Here is a 12,295-nt window from a genome sequence, read left to right as displayed (position 1 = left end):
TGAGACAAACTTAGCTTGTTTAAAGTCTGGTTTAAATTGGAAGAAACTCACCAGGGTATGTTAGAAGGTGACTAAAGACCTGTTCCTATGTTTATAAGAAACCTGATGGGTCCTTGTATACAAGCTCAAGAGGAAGCTGGAAATGCTTTTAAGAAGCCTGTGGGTCCTTGTACAAAGCCCAAGAGGAGGCTAATCGAGGGTCCTTGTTATAGCACAAGAGAAAGCTTATGTAGTTTTGAACTTATTTTGGCTCTAAGCAAATGGGTAAGAGGTTTCACCGGGAATAATTCCTCTTTGGTGGATGTGTCCTATTATTTGGATTCTAAGGTTTTTGCCAAGATGTTTCACCGGGAATAATTCATCTTGGGGGTTTGAACTACAGATCTCTAATTAGGAAAGAGCCTTCACCGGGAAGACATTCTCAATCCTAGGTCATATTCCTATAATATATATATAGTTTAACTGTCCTAAGGTTTATACTCAAACGTAGTTCTAAACTAATATATATGCACAATTTATATTTGACAGTAATTTAAATAAAGACTGTAAATTGAAAGCTTGTAAAGCCTAACCTGGATGGAGTGGAGGCCTTTGAAGAAGTATGTACAGAGCCTCAACAGTATTTTTGTTGTTTTGTTGATAATAGTTGAATATATTTATGATAAACAGTTATTGGTTTTTGAAAACAGAAGAAGTGAAGATGGACAAAGGTCACATAGGTATCTGAAGAGTTTCACCGGGAATAATGCCCTTCAAATACCAGAAGAATGTTTTTGAAAACAGAAAGAAGATTTTGAAAATACAGTTTTGAAAACAAGCTAAGAAGAGAAGGTTTTTGGGACTTACACTCTATTAGAGGCCCAGTACTTTACAGTACTGGTGTAAAAGCAATTTGAAAAATGATTTGGAATGATGCAAGGTTTTGCTGTTTGAAAACCCTAATCATTTGATTTAATCAGAGATTGAAAAATAGTTTTGAGAATTGACAAAAGTCAACTTAATTAAAGTAAAAATAAAGATTTTTACTCAATTAAGACCTAAGCAAATAGGGTTTTATCATAAACTTATTTACAAAGTAATTAGGTTAAGACAAAATGAATATATATTTAAAGTATTTTAAGAAAACACTTTAAAAACACACTATGTTAAACCTAATTAAAACACATGAAATAAATAATATTTTTTATGATTTTTTGATTATTCACAAAATATATATGTTAAATGAAAAGTGTGTGAAAAATGAAGTGAAAATGATTTAATTTGATAGGTTAAATAATTGTGTGAAATTGTGAAGAAAATAAGTGTGAAAAGTGGTAAAAAATTAGAAATGTCTCCACCAAGGTTTGAACTCACGCCCTTTGGATCACACACCCAAAACCAAACCACTGAGCCAGCGCGCGCATGGTGATAGTAATACGCATCCAACACATTATATTTTCAGATAAGTGCTTAAATCATGAAAAAAATAAAAGGAATAAAAAGTCTGGGGCGAGGGGGATTCGAACCCCAGACTTGAGGCATGAGGAGACTAAGAGCGTATCGGAGGCCACTAGGGCAAGTTTGTTCAGTCGTTTAGGGAACGCCTACCATTCAAAATAAAATAAACTTTGGCCCCAGATTCAAATTTTTGCGCGCCATGGCCATAGTCATCTTCTTCCTCGAGCTCAAGGATTTTCAAAATCCTAACTCTCTGGTTTCTCAACTAAATGACATGATGTAAACATCAATCTTGTTCTAAATTTCCTCACGAATCCAGATATGTAACTAACATTTATTTATATGAACTATAGCTACCTAATTTCTCAGAAAACTCTAAGAACACATGAACCCTAAATTTGAAATTAAATGACAAACAAGATGAATAAATGCAAGATGATAGAGGGTTTTCAATCCTCTGATGATGCTAAACAAGATAGAATCGAGTTTTAACTTAAAGAGTGCTTAAATTAAAGAGGTGAGGTTCAGGAACATACCTCTGAAAATGGAGGTCGTGAGGATGATGGAGAGCACCTGGGCTTGAATGGATGATCTCAATAGCTTCCCTGAGACTCAATGATGCTAACTGAATGCTTATTGCAGCCTGAATCCTTCTGAATTGTTCTATGGACCTCCCTCGATTTCAGCTTCAAGTGAACATGGAGGGTGTTGATTCTTGAGTTACAGATGAGCTGCAGCCATCTGGTTAGCTTCACTATGACCTGAGGAGTGTGCCTGGATGATTGGCTTGGCTCGGAACCTCCTGAATTACTCCATGGACCTCCAACTGCAAATGCTCCAAAGTGAGAGCAACAATGGTGTTCCTCCACTTACAGAAGTGATCCAGGTGCTTGGATCACCTCAAATGACCTCCCTTGAGATGTTAGAATGTTCACTTCCCAAAGATGAGCTCTGGTTTGAAGAAATCGATTCTTCTTGCCAAAGAACTTTGAAAAACAATGAACATGAGAAGAGAAAGAGAAAGCAAGGAATATGGTTGCTTTGGTGTGTTTTTGAATGAGGAATGCCTCTGTATTTATAGGCAAATGGATGCAGATCAATTGGCTGTGGTGAGCTTGCTTAGTGTAGTGAGTTTGGTTTCTTAGCCATGAAGAAATTCAAAGAATCTCCAAAATGCAATGATGCATTTTCGGGCTAGCTTCCCCTATCCATTGATTCTATCTGATCTTAGGGGACATTTCAGATGCAAAGTGAGCTCTAATTGGTTGATGAGAAGATTCCTTGGGTGATTCATCAATTTGCCATAAATTCACAAATGTAATCATTACATAATCACATGTTCTTGTTTTTAGAATCTTCTTCAATTCTTATGGCATGGTGAAAATGAATGCATGGCATGGTTTCAGATGTGTTATGGGTCGTGTAGCATCCATAAGAGAGGTTATTTGCACAAAATTTGCAAAGTCCAAAAGTGTCCATGACCTATAATTTTACTTCATGAGGCCAACTTTGAACAAGCATAACTCTTAGCTCAAATTGAATTTGGAGAAGGTTGAACACAATTTGGAAAGCCCTAAACATCTACTTTAAATCATTAGTTTATGTCTTCTTCAGAATCATTTGGGAAATTTGTGAAAAATAAGCCCAAAGTTGGATGAAAACTAGGTTAAAACACTTAGAAAAATTTCTAAGTGTTTATGACCTAAACTTCAAAATTTCCAAAACTTCATAAATGATTGATCTTTTGAAAAAAGTTCCTTTGTAAGATGTTGTTTTATTTTGCAAGATCTACAACTTTCATGTTGGAAGTTTTTTGAGTTGTGTAGGTGAAATTTTGAGTTCTCACCATGCCTTCAAAAACCCTAATTCCCGACTTTTTGCTCCTTGATGAATTTCTTTGAATTTCTTTGGTCAAATGACTTTAATATCCATATATTGATGATATTGATCTTTGAAAGTCATTTTTTTGACCAAAAACCTTAAAAGTCAAAGGTGATCCCATACAGTTGACTTTTGCCTGACAAAGTGAATTTTTGGACTTTTGTGTAGAAACAAGATCTTATCCTCAAATGAATGATGTAAATGGATTATATTGAGGTAGTAGAGACTCTTGAATCATGTCTTGAGTTTTGGATTCATGCCCTGATTAAAAGTCAACTATCTTGGTGAATTAGATCAAAAACCCTAATTGTCGACCAGAGGACAATGATGACTGTAGACTTTGAACTGAGGTGTAATGTCCAGTGGATCTTGTCATATGAGTTATTTGAAGATGATTGATGTCTTTGAATGATCTCTTGGGGCTTTTTAGGGTTTCCCAAAGGTGATCCCTGATTTTAGTCCTTGATAGGCTCCAAACCCTAGTCTGTTGATCTGAGTAATCCTGTGCTTAGATGACTGGGTGTCTTAATCAATCATAGGTGTAATAATGAGGCTTTTGAGTCTTATGATTGTATTAGAGACTAATCCCTCTATTGATTGATCCTTTGCCTGAGTTTTCTTGTCTTTGAACACCCTCGATTGAATGTCAGGCTGCTCTGGGTACTTGCTTTGACTTGATGAAAATCCTGAAGATATGTCATCTCAGGGGGGTCAAAAATTAGGGTATGACACATACAAACACCTTATGATCACATATCCATTGGAGCACGAATTTTCCATCAAATCACCATCAAATAGGACCAATATAGCATCTGTAATACGGTGAACTGACTTTTTATCGATCGAAATGTCGCGGTTAAGCATGAGTCGCCACCGACTTTTATTTTATCCAAACAAATTCAGAAAGGCTAAAAGAAACAGAAAAAAACCTTTTAAAGAAATCTAAGTTCGGGGGTAATTTATGCAAAGGGAAGGTGTAAGGCACCCTTTGCATCCATGGTTTTCCATGGGCTCTTAATTGCTTTGCTTGCTCGTTTTCAGAAAATGTAGATGAAAGAGGAAAAAATGGACTTTAGCTCGTAAATGAGCGTAGCCAGTTTTTTGAAGAATTTTGAGAAAGAATATAGAAAATAGAGCATGGCAAGGCAATTAGGAGCAATTACCTTAAACTCAGATGATAGGTCTCTTTTTAGCATTTCAGAATGAAAGGGTCAATCCTTGCCATAAGTGGGCAGGAAGCCTTTCGTTTGGAGGTAGAAGGGTCATCGAATTATCGTTCGCTCAAAGACTGACCCATGCCATAGAGAGGCAGGTAGTCTAAGGGGAAGGATCTGAATAGCCTTTCGTAGGCAACCAGAGGATACCTCAGCCTTTTCCGTAGGCAACTTCTGAGGGTCGAGGTCATGTTAGTGTATCGAAGGCAGCATCATTAGGGACCATGACCTTTAATCGAGGCAACATGGCTGAGGTATCCTCGTATTCGAGGGACTGGCTATTCTGCACAAAATACAAGGCAACAAGGCAACAAGCAACAAGGCAACAAGGCAACAGAGAGGTTACCCAAGAGTGTGCGTGTGTGCATCAATCACGTGATTAATTCGATTAAATTACCTTATAATTAGTGATTCTAAATTAATTACAATCTTGCACTCCCTATAATTACTAACCACAGCAGTATAAACAAATAATCAAAGCAATATGGGGAAGGGAAATTGCAACCAGCGGAGGAGAGGGGAATTGAAACCATCGGGATAAAATAAAGCAAACGGTTTGACACAAGTAATAATTGAGGACAGGGTTAAGGGTTACCAATGTTCGTAGCTTTGGGAATTGACAAACCCTGAAGATTTGAAAAAGGAAGAATAAACAGAAAAATGGGTGAGTGCATTATCGGTTCGGAGGCAAACGAAATTAACCCTAAAAATTAAAAAGATAAAGGAATTAAAAAATAAATATATAAACAATAGATACTTAGCTTCGAATTTGATCTGGTATGGTTGGCAGTCGGAGGTATCTTGATTAATCCATGCTTGCACGCGCAAGCTATGAATATTCGAGCTCAGCTCATGATGGTAGTACCTCGCAAAAAAAACAAGAAAAATGGACAGGTACGGATGCATGAACAAATACTGTCGAAAAGAAATCTAACAATTAAATTATAAGAAGTGATTAAACATTTTTTTTTGAATTTTTATATGAGAAATAAAATAAAACTAATAAATCTAACAATAAAATAACTTTTGAATTTTCAATAAATAAAAGGGAAAATTTAATTATTCTAAAGATAATTTTGTATTTATTATTTTTAATAATTTTATAAACTAAAAAGATATAAATTAAAAAGCCTAAAAATCTATGTGAGATTGATATGTTGTAATTAATTTTATATAAGAAATTCAAAAGAGAAAAAAAACGTCATCAGCAACAACACGTGGGGCGGTGAGTTCTAACTATTCCACTTTTCCTTTTTTTTTTACTTTATAAAATAGCAACAACATCTAATCATGTCTCTAGAAGTGGCACTTAAATAAAAAAACAAATAACAAACAACATCCACACATTTGAAGATAGAGATCACAGTAAGCAAAAGAAATTGAAACCATAAAATTAGCTTGTTCCTTCTCCACACAAAACAACATATAAGAACACAATCCTTTTTTGTTTGTTTAGAGTATAATAAGAACACAAAAGTTAAACATTACAAAATCAAACATGCTTTCAGAATCAATAGAAACATGAAATCAGAAGAGAAACAAAATACCCGATCGAGGCTCCGACGTGGGAGTTTGGTCCGGTAATGTTGTTGGAGGGAGTCGATCATGTGGTGGTGCGTGTGGATCTTCGCGGTGGTTCGTCGGAGATCGGAGAGGCGGATTTCGCGGAGGAGGCCCGTTCTCGAAATCTTCTTCTTTATTACTTACTCAAATCGTTGTTGATTCTGATGTGATTCGAGTTGATGAATTTGACGGTGTCGGTGTTGTCAGTTTGCGCCCGGCTGTTCCGTGGTGGCTGCGATTCCGGCGATTAGGAGGTGGTGGTGTAAATGGCGGCTGAAGCTTGCAGTTGCCGCTGTTTGTGTTGATTGACGATGAGCGGTTCGGCCGCTGTATGTTGCATTGTCGGTGATTCAGATCGGAGGAAAATCGCTACCGAGTTGTGTTCATTGAAGATGTGTGACGTTGGTGCTTCCTTTTGTTGAATTCTGCAAAAAAAGAAGTAAACTCCGTACAAGCTAATGTTGTGAATTTGATGTTTACAGGTTAAAAACAAAGTGATAGCTTCTGCAGAATTGGTTGATCGGTGAATGGTGTTTGGTCGCCTGAGCTTTGTACGTGTGTATTGTGATGGTTAGAAAAATTAGGAGTGGAATGTTGAGAGTGTTAGGATTGTGAATGTTCGGAGGAGTGTCTCCCCAAATAAGGATTGATTATGGTTCCTATTTATAAAAATGCAAAATTAGGTTAAAACATAGTGGACCTCAAAAATAACTAAAAAGCCCAAAAAGGAGAATAAATTGATTTGGATTTTAGGATTATATTCTTAATTAAAAGCTAATCTAAGATGTAAAAAGGTGTACAAAATTAATTAATTAAGAATTACAAATGATAAAACAAATTATTTTTGTGATTTTATAAAACAGTGATTTAAAACAAAAATTAAGTTAGTAATGAATAAAAGAAAAAATGTCAGTAGTGAGTTTCGAACACGTGACCTCACGCTATTATAGCTTTCACTCTCAAATTCTTACCGACTGTGCCAATTCATTTATTCGAAATAAAATGGCGTTCGTAAATATATGAGGGCAAATTTTGGGGTATGACAGCATCAAAGATGCATTGAACACAAACAACAAAGAATCACATTATGGTAGATGGAAAAGGATGATGAAAATTACCAATTCTTGAACAAAACTTAGATCCACTTCAACAATCACCAACACAAATCTTGATCTCTCAACAATTGAAGAAAAAAGAGTGAAATGGATGGTGGTTTAGCTCAAAGTTTGTGAGGTTCAAGGTGTGACTCACAAACTTTATGAAAGAATAAAGAGCTTTGGTGAATTTGGTAGGGATGAGGAGAGAAATTGCAAGGGGTTTGTTGGCTCTCAAAGCTTGAGAAATGAGAGAGTAGAGGTCTCTATTTATAGAATTGGAGCAAGAGTAGTGGCAAATTGGTCTTTTTGTGTTTGGTAATTAATTTGTGGTTAATTGGTAATTAAAGTGGGATTTAAATGGTAAAATGATGTTTAAGTGGGTTTAATGAAGGAGTTAATTTTGATGAGGTGGAAAATTGGTAAAATGATCAAATAAAAAGGTGCCAAAATGATGTCAAGCTTCCCTCCTTATATTTTTTTGAATTTTGCGCACAGGAAATCGATTTCCCACAGGGGTAAATCGATTTCCACCTTCAAATTTCAAAAAAATTTCTTCTTGCACTGTTTTGACTTTTGCCCGATCTTTCACCTGTAAAATATAAACAAAAGAGACAAAACATATATTTTTTTGATTTTTGGTTAGCACTAAACAAATAAAAATCTAAAAGTGCTTGATGATTCCCCTCAGAGACAATCACAGTATCAAAGATAAAGCCTCACAATGGTGCTTTTGATTGATGATTGAATGCAATTGATGTATGATCTTAGGGTCAAAAATTGGGGTATGATAGATGCCCCTATTTAAGTTTCTTTGATCCGGAAATACGATGATTGAAAATCTTCGTTTTGAGGAGATTGAAGAGACTTAAATATATAAAACACGCAATTTTTGAACCTAAGATGCAATGCAATTTTTAATGAATGTATATGATGATGAAACAACATTGGGGAGAAAAAGAACTCCACTGGGGAAAGCACATGTCTTGTGGGAAGAACTCCAATGGGGAAACAAGACTTTGTTGGAGAAACGAAACTTTGCTGGGAAAAGAAACTTCACTGGGGAAAACATTTCGCACCAGAGAGATTAAAGCATCACCTTTCACTAGGGTGAGAAAAGGGGGCATCCTCTTTCACTGGGGATGAGAAAATATGCATCCTCTTTCACTGGGGAATCATAAGATATGCATCCTCTTTCACTGGGGATGAGAAAGTATATCACCTTTCACTAGAGAATCCGAATACCTATCTTTCATTAACAGAGAACACACCATCGTTCCACTGATGATAAAAATGCATCGACGTACCACTGACGATGAAGATAAAATAACATACACCAACGTTCCACTGAAGGTGAACTACCAACGTTCCACTGGAGGTAGAAAAGAGATATATCGTCGTGCCATTGACGATAAAATATACCATCGTTCCACTGATGATATGAGAAAATATACATCGACGTACCACTGACGATGAAACAAGATAACAAGATACACCATCATTCCACTGAAGGTGAGCTACCAACGTTCCACTGGAGGTAGAAAAGAGAAATATCGCCGTGCCATTGACGATAAAACAAGATAACAAGACACACCATCGTTCCACTGAAGGTGAGCTACCAACGTTCCACTGGAGGTAGACAAGAGAAATATCGCCGTGCCATTGACGATAACACATACCAACGTTCCACAGAAGGTATGAAGAAATGCCCTTTTGTACCAATGACGGTGAAGAGCAATCAATAATACTTTTCAATGATTTGAGGATGCAAACACAAATGCATAATCTCAACATTCATCATCCAGCGACCAAAATTCAATCCATGACCAAATGGAAAGAAACTGCCCAAAAGACTGGACTAAGTGAGAGAGGAACTCACTGGTCTTCTGTTCGTAGACATCTGAACTGAAACATATTATCCACCTAGAAACAAATTCAGTGGGGATTTTCAAGGAAAGTGAGCTTTTTCTGCTTAAGATACTCTAAATGAAAGAGAAAATCTGTTTGACAGTAAACTTCATGATAGCAAATGTGAATGTATGACTGTTTTTGATGCATGTTAATGATGCATATGCTGCCAAAACTTAGAACAAGGAGTAACTCAAGAGATAGAGTACGAAGATAACATAATCAAGCATGTCTCAAGCTGACCACCAGAGCAGAAACTGCTATAACAATCTTTTGATGGCATCAGAATAAATGCTACCCAACACTGAGGGATCATTGGAGCTGAGAGAACAAAAATAACTGAGTTCTACATCATATTCGAACCAGACCAAAGGTGCATTGAATGGAACACATTCTTCTTCTTTTGCATATGAATACATCAACATATCCGTTCCTTGTAATGCACTCATGAATCAAAACAAAACTTCTTTTATATTTTTCAAAAAAGATTTTGTTGAAATCAATTTTCTTTTTGTTTCAAAAATTACTATCAACAATAAATGACATTTTGAGAGATGTGAAAGAAATAAGATTGCCAATAAAAGGTAAAGGCTCAAACTTTTTTAATAGAATGGTAGCTTGCGAAAGGCAAGACCCCATGGATTATTACAAAGTTTGGAAAGTGGTAATTTTGTGGAAAAGGTACATTGAAATGTAATGACCCTATCCTCTCTCTCAACTTGGAATTCCTGAGCAAAGGCTTCCGTTGAAATGTGTTGAACTTCTCATGATAAATAGATGACTGCTGATGATCAAGTCTTGTCTGATGTAGTTACTTGCCATGAATCCCTAACTTTTGCCTGGACCGCCCTTTCGGGTTTTTAGTCCACCGCGTATTTTATTCTGTTTATGTCCCTAATTTTTGCCTGGACCGCCCTTTCGGGTTTTCAATCCACCGAGACGCTCTTTTTTGCCTAAGCCGCCCTTTCGGGTTTTCAACTTAGCGAGCTGTTCTTTTATTGTTTTTAGGCGAAGTATTTCTTGACTACATCAGCATTCACGGGACGTGGGAGCTCTTCTCCGTCCATAGTTGCAAGAATTAATGCACCGCCAGAGAAGGCTTTCTTAACAACATATGGTCCTTCAAAATTAGGAGTCCACTTGCCCCTTGAATCGGAGGTGAAAGACAAAATCCTTTTGAGCACGAGGTCGCCTTCTCTGAATACATGAGGTCGAACCTTCTTATCAAAATCTTTCTTCATTCTTTTCTGGTACAACTGACCATGGCATAAAGCCGTCATTCTCTTTTCTTCTATCAAATTCAACTGATCAAACCTGCTCTGACACCATTCAGCCTCAGATAACTTGGTTTCCATTAAAACTCTCAGTGATGGAATCTCAACCTTAATGGGGAGCACTGCTTCCATACCGTAAACCAAAGAAAAGGGAGTTGCCCCGGTTGAAGTACGAACAGATGTACGGTACCCATGCAAAGCAAATGGGAGCATCTCATGCCAGTCCTTATACGTAACAACCATCTTTTGCACAATCTTCTTAATATTCTTATTTGCTGCTTCAACAGCTCCATTCATCTTTGGCCTATAAGGCGAAGAGTTGTGGTGTTCAATTTTGAAACTTTCACACAATTCTCTCATCATGCTGTTGTTCAGATTCGAGCCATTATCAGTAATGATCTTGCTCGGTACACCATATCTGCAGATGATGTTGTTCTTGATAAATCTAACCACAACTTGCTTTGTCACATTAGCATATGAAGCAGCTTCTACCCACTTGGTAAAGTAATCGATTGCTACCAGGATGAATCGATGTCCGTTCGAAGCCTTGGGTTCAATCATGCCAATCATATCGATACCCCACATAGAGAAAGGCCATGGAGACGAAATAACATTGAGAAGTGTCGGAGGCACATGAATCTTGTCAGCATACACTTGACACTTGTGACACTTCTTTACAAACTTGTAGCAATCAGATTCCATTGTCAGCCAATAGTAACCTGCTCTAAGCATCTTTTTAGCCATCGAATGTCCATTGGCATGAGTACCAAAAGAACCTTCATGGATTTCATGCATCAACATGTCTGCTTCGTGTCTATCCACGCATCTGAGCAAAACCATGTCATAATTCCTTTTATACAAAACATCAGCATTGATGAAGAAACTGCCAGCCAATCTCCTCAAAGTTTTCTTATCCTTATTTGATGCCCCAAGTGGGTACTCTTGAGTCTGAAGGAAGTGCTTAATATCGAAATACCAAGGCTTTTCATCTGTTGATTCCTCAACTGCAAATACATGAGCAGGTCTATCAAGACGCCTGATCGTAATCTGAGGTTCCTCATTATAAAAATTCACTTTGTACATGGAGGACAATGTGGCTAAAGCATCAGCCATCTGATTCTCATCTCGAGGGACGTGGTGGAATTCAACTTTGTTAAAGAATGTCAACAGCCTTCTGGCGTAATCTTTGTAAGGGATCAAACCAGGATGACGAGTTTCCCATTCTCCTTTAATCTGATTAATCACAAGCGCAGAATCTCCATAAACATCAAGAATCTTAATTCTCAGATTAATGGCCTCTTCAAGCCCCATGATGCAAGCTTCATACTCAGCAATATTATTTGTGCAATCAAAACATATCCTTGCAGTGAAAGGTACATGTGACCCATGTGGAGTAACAATAATGGCGCCAATTCCATGGCCATGAATGTTAGAAGCTCCATCAAAAATTAAACCCCACTTGGATTCAGGATCTGGTCCTTCTTCTGGCAATGGTTCATCCCAATCCTGAGCTCTCAAATACATTATATCTTCATCTGGGAAGTCCATTCTGATAGATTGATGATCATCAATTGGTTGGTGAGCGAGGTACTCTGCCAACACACTTCCTTTCACAGCTTTCTGAGCTCGATATTCGATATCATATTCTGATAACAACATTTGCCAGCGAGCGATCCTTCCAGTTAATGCAGGTTTCTCAAATACATACTTAATTGGATCCATCTTGGAAATCAATAGAGTGGTGTGGTTCAACATATACTGTCTTAGTCGGCGAGCAGCCCACACCAAAGCACAACAAGTTTTCTCAAGCAGCGAGTATCTTGTTTCGCACTCGGTAAACTTTTTGCTAAGGTAGTATATTGCATACTCTTTTCGACCAGACTCGTCATGCTGACCCAACACACATCCCATTGAATTTTCAAGC

This window comes from Vicia villosa, linkage group LG2, assembly GCF_029867415.1.
Source record: "Vicia villosa cultivar HV-30 ecotype Madison, WI linkage group LG2, Vvil1.0, whole genome shotgun sequence".
Taxonomy (NCBI): domain Eukaryota; kingdom Viridiplantae; phylum Streptophyta; class Magnoliopsida; order Fabales; family Fabaceae; genus Vicia; species Vicia villosa.
This window is presented reverse-complemented; position numbering follows the sequence as displayed.